We start from the raw sequence: 10961 nt of genomic DNA on the forward strand, positions 1-10961 counted from the left end.
AGTGGCAAAGTGCCTGCTTTGCAGGTGTAGCGCTCTGGGTTCGATCCCCGGTTCCAAAAGAGACAAAAAAAAGAACCCCTTTAAAATTCTTATTATACAGCATCTTCTCTGTGTCTCCCTCTTCATACTTTTAATTTTATATAACTTTTTAAATAAGAGCTTGACTTCCATGGTTCTATGTGGAATATGGAAGTGGCATTTTCATTTTGTTTGCTACAAAGGCATTGTATTCCATACATTTTTGTTTTTTTATACACTTTTATTGGTGCATTGTATTCATACATTTTAATGGGATAAAAAAAAAACTTGTGAAAACATACATACACACATCACCCAATGAGTTCTAACCCAATTCCTAACCCCTTCCCTCTCTTCTACCCATGCTTGGCTTCCTGATTGACTTTGATTAAGTACATCATGTGCTTTAAAGAGTCCCCCCCCCCCGCATCTCCTCAGATAGGTCACCTTAATTGCTCCGCTATAGAATCCCGGTCTACAGAGGTTCCCATTTTTCTTTTTTCTTTTTTTTCTTTTCTTTTATTTTATTTTATATATTTTTTAAATTTATTTTATTGGTGCACTGTATTCATACATCATAGTGGGATACATACTTTTGTAGACATACATGCACACATTGCCCAGTCAGCCCCCACCCGATCCCCACCCCGTTCTCTCCCTATCCACCCCTCCTATGCTTGGCTTAGTAGTTGACATCTAGTATTATCGCAATTTATCCAAAATTAAAAATGATAATCTCACATAACAGTTTCATTTGTCTGATACCAAGCTTTTGATGACTTAAAGATAACATTTCAATATTTCTTTTTGCTTTCTTTCTTACCAGAGAATATTTTTTTCTATTTTTTAGGAGAAACTATCATATATTTATATATTTATTTTTCAGAAAAAAATCTATCCTAATATGGAATATGGACTCTAGGTACCCAAAACGATCTTGAAAAAGAACAAAGCTAGAAGATATATATTTTCTGATTTCAAACCATATAAAACTACAATAATTGAAACAGTGTAGTACTATTCTAAAGGCAGATATATAAACCATTGGAGTTAAATACAAGCCTAGAGCTAAATTCTTCCCTATATTGTCAAGTTATTTTTGACAAGGTTTCCACGATCATTTGGTGGTGGAAATAAAAATCTTTTAACTAAATATTGTTAAAAATAATAATTACATGGAAAAGAATACAATTGGACCCTTACCTAATCCCATATACAAATATTAACTCAAAATAGATAATAGACCTAAATATAAATCTTAAGACTATAAACTTTTAGGAGAAAATCTGGGTCATTAAACCTCACAACATTGAAATTGGCAGTGATTTCTTGGTTATGATTTCAATGGCACAGGCAACAGAGGAGTATACAAACTCCCTAAAAAAAAATTGTATATCCAAAGACAATGTAAACAGTGTTAACAGTTACTAATAGAATGGGATAAAATATTTCCAAATGCTATATCTGAAGGTATATTAATATTCCGACTAGAAATCCTAAAAATTAACAACAATAAAGGCAAACAATACCCTTTTGAGATAGGTAAAAGACTAACATAAATAATGAATCTCCACAGATAACCAATCTTAGTTGTCTGTTGGATGGAAAATCTTGTTTCTCAAGTTCTGGAGTGTGTTACCTATTTCTTCTTTGTAGTTAATCTCTTTGAGTATTTTCTCTAGTGCTGGTTTTGAAGACATAAATTCCTTCAGTTTCTGTTTGTCATGGAAGCTTCTTATTTCTCCATCTAATTTGATAGAAAGTTTTGCTGGGTAGGAAATTTTTGGCTGGAAGTTGTTTTCTTTCAGAGTTTGGAATATGTTACTCCAAGCCCTTCTGGCTCTCATGACTTGGTTTGGGAAGTCTGGAGTGATTCTAATTGGCTTGCCTCTGAATGTCACTTAGCCCTTTGCTTTTGTTGCCTTTAAGATTCTCTGCTTGGCTTCCACATTGGTCATTTTGACAATTATGTGGTGTGGGGATCCTCTTCTCCGATCCTGTCTAAAGGGAGTTCTATAAGTTTCCTGGACCTTTGTATCAACCTCTTGCTCTATGTCTGGAAAATTTTCTGCTATTACTTCCTTGAAGAGATTGTTGATCCCTTTGGTTTCACTTTCTTTTCCCTCCTCTATTCCAATTATTCTTAGGTTAGCTCTCTTAAAATGGGCCCATATTTCTTCAATATCAGATTCCTGCTGCCGGATATTTTTTTCTAGATTAGAAACTATGATTTCATTTTTGGATTGCTCATCTTCTAAGAGTGAGATTCTGTTCTCCATGTGGTCTAATCAGTTGTTTGTGCTTTGAATTGAGGCCTTTACTTCATTAATTGCATCCTTTATCTCTTTTTGGCTCTCTCTGAGTTCTTTTTGAAGCACCTCTATTATTTCTACAGTTATTTTTCTGATTTGATCTTCTAGAAATCTCTGATTTTCAGTTTTATCGGGTTCTGATGTTGTGGGGTTGTGGGCATTCATTGCTCCAGTATTATTCCTCTTTCCCATGATTTCGGATGTTTGTGCCTTCTCTGGGTTCTTCCCTTGGGTCACTATGACTTCACTTAAGGTGCTCTGGATCTCGAGTCAGTAGTATCTCAGACCCCACTACTCCTTTACTGGGTTTTATCACAGAGTCTCCGACCCAGAGAGTCGATAGAGGCTGCTTTAGACTGTGGGGGGTGCCAGGTTGCACGTTCTCCTATGGTGTGATATCTCGGCCACCGCCCCTTCCCCACTGGGTCAAGTCCCAGGGATTTCTCCTCTGTGGCCCACAATTTGACTCACTGTTCTTGAGTACGCAGATGTAGCTGTACTGGCCTCGCTGAATTCGCTGCTGCTGCTGCCAGTAGCAATATGGCGCCGCTGCTACACCCTCGGCTGTGGGGCTGGCGTTTTTCTTTTTGATTTTGATTTCTACTCTGAATCCCTGCAGCGTGTGCTGAGCTCGGCCACTGGGAGCTGTAGATGCTCTCTGCGCGGAGAAATCTCGCCTAGCTGTTCCTCAGTGTCTCACCTCGGCTTGCTGTGGCCGTCTGGTGAATTTGCTGCTGCCGCCGGCAGTATGGCGCTTCTGCCGCGTCTGCCGCGTCCTCGGGCGCAAGGCCGGTGTATCTCCTCTGTGGCTCTGTTCTCAGTCCGCTTTCTCTCTGGAGCCTGGTGATTTTTTGTTTCACTGGTGATGGTGTTTTCTGGCTATGAAAGGCGCTGATTTTGTGGTAATGGATATTTGTTGTTAGCGGGGCTCTTAAGCCCCGCTTTTCTCGGTCGCCATCTTCCCGGAAGTCCTCCCCATTTTTCCTTTCATTTTTTTTAATAGGAGCAAACAGAATGTGTCATTTGCAGAAGATGGAAGCCCAATTCCCTAGCAGGAATGGATTTTATCTCCCCACCAAAAGCGAAGGCCCACAGATTCACCTGGGAGAGTGGAATCCATTGCTCCAAGGACACCCTGGCCCCCAGCACAGCACAGAGGAGTGTAGTGGCCATGAGTGTTGAGGGCTCCTGGGATGTCCTGTGTGGTAAGCTGGCCCAGACATATGGGTGATGTCTCTCCAACCCCATAAATTTTTCTTACATAGTATGTTGTCCAGAATTCCCGAGCATTTGTGGCAGAAGCAGTCTACTTTCGGGGAGATTTCTTCAAAAATTCAAGGTAGATTTGATTGGATCTGTATGCCTCTCCCGAAAACTGGCTGCTGCCACTGCTGCCATCTTGGTCCATCTTCACAAAACTTTTTATTACATAGTATGTTGTCCAGAGTTCCTGAGTGTGTAGGGCAGAAGCAGTCTACTTTTGGAAATATTTTTTTCAAAAATTCAAGGTGCATTTGATTGGATTTGTCTGCCTCTCCCAAATACTGGCCACCACTGCCACCATCTTCATGGTCTCTCCTAGAGTATGTTGATGTTAAGAATTCCTGAGTATGTGTGGCAGGAGCAGTCTAATTTCTGATGTTTTCTGTGATGTTCTACCACCATTTTCCTCTCTCCTATATTTCAGATAGGAAGTCATGACTGAAAATGTCTTTGTATGCTGTCCCAATCAGCTATTAAACCAAAATCTGTTGTCTAGGGTTTCTCAGAGAGATGGATGTCCTATTCAGCCACCAACAACCATCAACACTGTGGCCATGGTCACCACTGCGGTTGCAACTACTGCCATCTTCCTCTCTCATCAATATTTTTAAATAAAAGAAAATAGTACATGTGTTTTGTAGAAGTTGGGGTCCCTAGTACTTAGCAGCAATGGGTTTTATCTCTTCACCAAGAGCAGAGGCCCACAGCTTCACCACGGAGACAAGTTTCTGCTGCTTCTTGCACACCCTGGCCTCCAGCGCTGTGCAGCATTTCAGCCAGGAGCACCTTTGTCTCCTGGGACAAACAGGATGCCAGCTGACCTGGCAATGTGAGCCTCCCTCTGATGCACCCTGAAACTTTTTCTTATATAGCATGTTGTCCAGAGTTCCTGAGCATGTGATGCAGGTGCAGTCTATTTTCAGGGAAATTTCTCCAAGAGTTCAAAGTGGATTAGATTTATCTACCTCTCCCAAATACTAGCCACCACCACTGCCACCGCCACTGCTGCCACTGCCACCGCCGCCACCATCGCCATCTTGATCCATCTCTTCTCACTTATATTTTAGGTAGGAAGTGATGGCTGGAAATGTCTCTGTAGGTTGACCCAATCAGATATTAAGCCAAAATATGATTTTTGGGTTTTCACAGAGGAAAATATTTTCTTTTTGGCCACTGCGAGCTATCACCACTGAGGTCATAGTTGCCGCTGCAGCAGCAGCTGCCTCCATCTTTCATGCCCGTGTATCAGGTTCTCTAAATATTCTAAATATTAGTCCTCTATCTAGGGAGTAGGTGGCAAAATTATCCTATTCTGTTGGCTCTCTGTTGAGGTTCTTGATATTTTCTTTACTGTAAATAAGCTTTTCAGTTTTATGCAATCCCACATATTGATTCGACTTTTAGTTTCTTGTGCTTTTGAAATCTTGTTGAGAAAGTTTTTACCTGTGCCTGTATGTTGCAATGTTGGACCTATTCTCTCTATTCAAGGTCTCTGATCTAATTTCCAAATCTTTGATCCATCTTGAATTGACTCTTGTGCACTCTGAGAAAGTGGAGTTTATTTCCATCTTTTTCTGCATGTCTTTAACCAGTTTTGCTAATACCATATTTTGAACAATCTTTCTTCCTTTCAGTGCACGTTTTTGGCCCCTTTGTCAAAAATCAATTGGCTGTAAGTGTGTGGATTTATTTCTGAGTCTTCTATTCTGCTCCATAGGTCTATGTATTTATTTTTTGTGCCACTGCCATGCTGTTTTTATTACTATGGCTTTGTAGTATACTTTAAAGTCAGATATTGTGATTCCTTCTGCATAATTTTTGTTGCTGAGAACTACTTTGGCTATTCTGGGTTTCTTTTTATTCCAAAGAAATTTAAGGACTGATTTTTCAGTGTCTGTGAGAAATGACCTTAGAAATTTAAAGTTATCACATTGAATTTGTAGATAACTTTTGAATGAATGGCAATTTTGATAATATTTATTCTGCCTATCCAAGAACTTGGAAAATCTTTCCATCTTCTAAGGTCTTCTTCAATTTCTTTTTTCAATATTTTATCATTTTCTTTATAGACATCTTTTATCTCCTTTGTTAGGTATATTCTTATTTTATTTTTGTGAAATATTATTGGTTTTGAATGTGTGTTGCTAGTGTTTTGTTTAGCAGTTTTGTGTCTATGTTTATTAAGACATAGGCCTATATGTTTCTTTAGTTTTTATCTTTATTGCTTTTGATAGCTTTTTTTGTTCTGTAGGTATCAACTATTTTATACAATTATATGAAGCAGATTTGATATAAGACAAAGAAAAGAAAGAAAAAAGACAAGGGAAATCTGGCTGCAATATCTGGCACCCCATTGATCACCAGGGTTGATTTCACTGATCTGACTAGATAGGTGGTTGTCCCCTTCCTTCATCACTGCTCCATGTGCATCACTCCTAAAGCTGCTTATTTAGTCAAAGAGGAAGACATTTCCCAAATATAGGAGAAACTGTAAAGTATCAGGCCCTGTGAGTCTATCATTTTCTGCTCATGTTACTGCAGCTGCACCAGGTGGTCTCCAGCAGAGATGGCTGCTTTACTTACAGCCACTTGTTTGTTTTGGAGCACCAGATGGATCTCTGGAAGTTGCAGTCAGCTCAGCCACCAGTGTTGCAAATCATTGCCAGAGTCCATGCAGGAGGAGCCAACTGCATACAATTTCAATGAGCTACAGGTACTTACTTTGTTTCAAGTCATTGACATTTGTTGGGGTCTCTGGAAGCACTGTGCCAGCAATCTCAGACTGTTGGGCAAAATGGCACTGCCAAAGCTGCCCTGGCTGCAACTGAGTTGGGAAGGGTACTTTTCTGCTCACTCTTCTGCCTTCTAGCTTTGTTTCCACCACCTTCAATTTTTGATGCTTTGTTGAAATTTATGCTGGTTTCTTTCTTTTGTCAAGGTTCAGTTTTCACAGCAATAGAGATCTAGTGTCAGCAGACTGATATGTGCTGCTTCCCTCAGTCACCATCTTCCCAGAAGCTTGTGCTTAATATTGATGAATTATACTATATGTGAATTATATGTAAACTAAGTTGCCCCAAAAAAACTACTGAAAAAATTATCTTCAAAATGCTTATTTTGTAACAGTAATGTGACTACATGTCTTCTGCTGAATTGTAGAAGCTGCATCCAAGAGTCACATCTCACTGATCTTAACACTATTCTAAAATCTCTGGTATAAGACATTTGACTTACATATGCAAGGTGTTCAACTGTGAATTGCATGAAAGCACTTGTAATGTGAGTCATTTCACATTGTAATGTCACAATTAGTTGAGATATGTTCTGGTTTTCAACTCCAGAGAGGTATCCAGCAAGTAAGATTTCCACTCATATGTGATGTGCATGAAAGTATGTCTCCATTTGACTTACCTTTTTTTAAAAAAAATTCTCACCTAGTTTTTCTCAGCTTGCTTGTGGGGATTAAGAAATCATGCCTTTTTTCTAAAAGGTATGCTGATTACTTTGTTTGGTACTCTATGTACCAAATTTTGTTTGCTGCCTTGATGCAATGTTCCCTTTTTCTTACTTCATACACTTAGTATATTGATCTGTTTAGCAAACCTTAAGATGTCAAAATGCTAAAACAAACTGACCTGACAGGGACTTTAAACACCCATTCAAGGCTTTCCATTATGCGGCAACTACCAAAAATCTTGCATCACATACTTCAGGCAAAGTCCAGGCAGCTGCCTACAGAAAAGAGAACCAAGTCATCTCTCTAAAGTTTTACCAATGGAGTTGCATTGCCCTTGAATGTCGGTTCTTACCAGGTCTCTGAGGGGCTACATACACCTCACAGTGGACTCAATGTTGAGGTTTTTTTTTTTTTTTTTGGCCAATGATGTAAAGTTTTCTTCTGTGATTTGTTATAATCTGTGTCTTTGTTAGCTTTTATATTTTGAAATCAATTTTTCTGTGTATTGTTTTTTTATTTATTAATTGTTATTAAATTATTTTATAAAGTTCATTGCTAAGAGAAAGGTTTCATTTTTACCCATGATTCTAACCTAAAAAACAAAATGCATGTACCTTTTAGTCAAAGAAGCCTGTAAACAGGACTAACTTCTTCCTGCCTGGGGGCTCTAATCTCTCTCACCTTTTAAAACTGAGACCTAGAAAATCATGCTAGAATCTGACTTCCAATTTCTGCACAATTGATAGAAAAGGGTGATTCCTAGAAAACATGATCTGTCCAGATCACTTTCAATAGATATTTCTTCAGAGCAGTGATTCAGAAGTTTGATTTGCTAATTGGTAGCCAGTCAAACAGTGCAGGGTGATAACGAAGGGTTCCAGGATGTCCACTCCTGCTCCTGCATGAGAAATATGACTCTAATGATGAATCATATGGTGACATAACTTTATAACTAATAAAAAGAATAATTGTAATGACTATGATTATTCATTTGCAACACTCACTTAAGTCCTCCACAATAACTGTTGGCACAACTTAAGTTGGATTTTATAGAAAAACAAAAAAAATTAGGTTCATATTTTAATAGATGTGAAGTAGCCAGGCATGGTGGCAAATTCTTACAATCCCAGTACCTGAGGGGCGGAGACAGATAAATGCTGGAGGCAGGTCAGGGTGATAAGATACCACTTTGGAGGAAAAGGAGTTCTAAAGAAAAGAAAATATATTGAGGAGAATGAGATATCAATGTTGACAGGTTCTCTTAAAACTAATTTACTGAGATTCTACTATAAAGAAGTCGTAATAGAAGCCAGGCGTGGTGGTGCACGCTTGTAATCCCAGCATTTGGGAGGCTGAAACCGTAGGATCGCGGTTTGTGGACAGCCTCAACTACTTAGTGAGGCCCTCTGCAACTCAGTGAGACCCTGTTTCAAAATAAAGAATAAAAAAATAGGTCAGGGGGTGTGGCTTGGAGGTCAAATACCCCTGGGTTCCATCCCCAGACCCACACACACACACAAAAGAAGTCATAATAGATAATGCAAAAAAAAGCCCAAATATTGAATTCAGAAATAACACACAAAAGCAAAGTCCTATATGAGAAAGAATTTCTAGAAAGCCTGAGGCTATATTTGTCAAGGAGAAAATCATTTTCAAGAGTGTGTAATGACTCTATTTCATTTCTTATTCAGAAACACAAACAACACTTCACACACACATAAACACACATTCATTTACTTACACACACACACACACACACACACACACACACACACACACATATATATATATGGAATAATAGAAGAATATCTTTTTTTGTTTTTGGTGGTACTGGGGTTCCTGGAAGCCCTTCTACCTCCGGGCTACACTCCCAGACCTATTTTATATTTTTGAAACAGGGTCTCTTATGCCAGCGCAGCTGGCTTCGAAAATGCGCGATCCTCCTGTCTCCGCCTCCCAAGCGCGGGGATTACAAGCGTGCACCACCACGCCCGGCTAGAAGAATATCTTGAATAAGAGGACTTTTCCATAAAAACTGTCATTAGGTCTGTTTCAAAAACAGCAGTACCAAAAATAGTTGGAGGTTCCTAACAGAAATAAAATTAAACATATAATCCAACAAATCCATGTCTGAGTATATACATAAAATAATTTTAAAGAGGACATTGAAGAGGTCTTTGTCCAAGGAAAATCAAAACAGCCTTCTTTCTTAAAATTTACATATGAGTAAAATTAGAGGAGTACCAACACTCTTAGAAAGTGTTATAACAAAATATATTGTGTATTTTGTAATTAATTCAACTTATTTACTTATTAATTAATTCATTTATTTTTACTCTTTTATTTGAGGCTGGAATTGGACACAGGAACATCAGAGCTACACCCTCTATGCTTTTCATTTTTCATTTTGAAATGTGGTCTCACTAAATTTCTGATGATCCCACGAAATTGCTCAAGCTGGCTTCCCAGCTGTAATGCCTCTGTGTCAGCATCCAAAGTACTTGGATTACAGGTGTGACCACCATGCTGGAATTAATTTCATCTTAAACATAGTCAATACTTCACTAATTCTTTATAATATTTGATTTTTCTACTTAGATGGTAGTTCCCATGCTTAGAATAGTCTTTTCTCTTCTGTTGCTTTCTTGTAATGGAGCAAATTTTTTCCTTCAAAAAAAAAAAATAGACTTTGTCCAGAGCTGTAAAAAAAATTATGTTGTAATATTTGCTCTGAGTCAATGATTGAGAATATGACAAAAGAAATGATCAATGTGATTGCATCAGTTTTTGCACAAATTCCACAAAATATTAGGTAAAATGATTTTGTGGTGGAGAAATACATGAATCTGTTAAACACTAATAAGGGTCTGATTACAAATTTTTTTCTGTGAAAGCTTAAAGGTTATAATCATTCTAATTTATCTCACAAGTCACATCTAAAATAAAAATATACATAATAGATGTGAATAAAGGACATATTTTTATTAGTGATTTCTTTGAAATTATCATTGTGCCCAGAGAGAACTATATTTAAGAGCTATAATAGAAGTTAGTATTATAATAGTATGTGCAGGAGGATACACAGAAATCACAAAATGCTGTCCTGGCATTTTCTTCTTTTCCTCCCAGGTTTCTTGACAATGCTGTACTCAATTAACATGAAATCAGACTACCATAAAATATCAACCAGTAACTGCATCACCACACTAACAATTAGCAGGTATTGGAAAGTCTGAAATACATTACACATTGACATTTATTTTCTAAATGAGAGAAGTGACTTGTTCATGAAGCTGTCAGAAAAAGAAGGCCAGGGCTCACCGATCCTGAGTCCAAGGACCCCCAAAACTGATTAGAGTTAGAGGAAGAGAAAATTCAGCCTTCCCTAGTAGACTTTGCCCAACTAATTCTTTTTAAAAATATATGTAACAAATTCTGGTGATACATTCTCCCCCTAAACTGAAACCTGTCCTTTGGAAATTGTAGCCCAACAAAGGAAAAAACACTAAAAACTAACTTCTGAACAAAATGGTTATAAAAAAAAAAACCTTAGATTACAAGTACAACACAAAACACCTGGCCCACAGTATAAAATTCTGATATTTTACTATAAACCACTGAATTATATACTTAATATTGATAAATTTTTTATGTGTGAGTGATATATAAATGAAGTTACACTCTCCATAACAAACCTACCAAACAAAATTATTTTAAAAATGCACTTCAGGAGTATGATGATTACTGAATCAAATAAGCTGCACACAACAGTCACATGTCACTTGAAAGTGTTCTTTAAAAAAATTTGAAAATCTTGTAGTCAAGTGTGGTGGGGCATGCTTATAATCCCAGTATTTGAAAGGCTGAGACAGGAGGATCACAGTTCATGGACAACCTCAGCTACTTAGTGA

The sequence above is a fragment of the Muscardinus avellanarius genome (genome assembly GCF_963383645.1).
Source record: "Muscardinus avellanarius genome assembly, chromosome: 12".
Lineage (NCBI taxonomy): Eukaryota > Metazoa > Chordata > Mammalia > Rodentia > Gliridae > Muscardinus > Muscardinus avellanarius.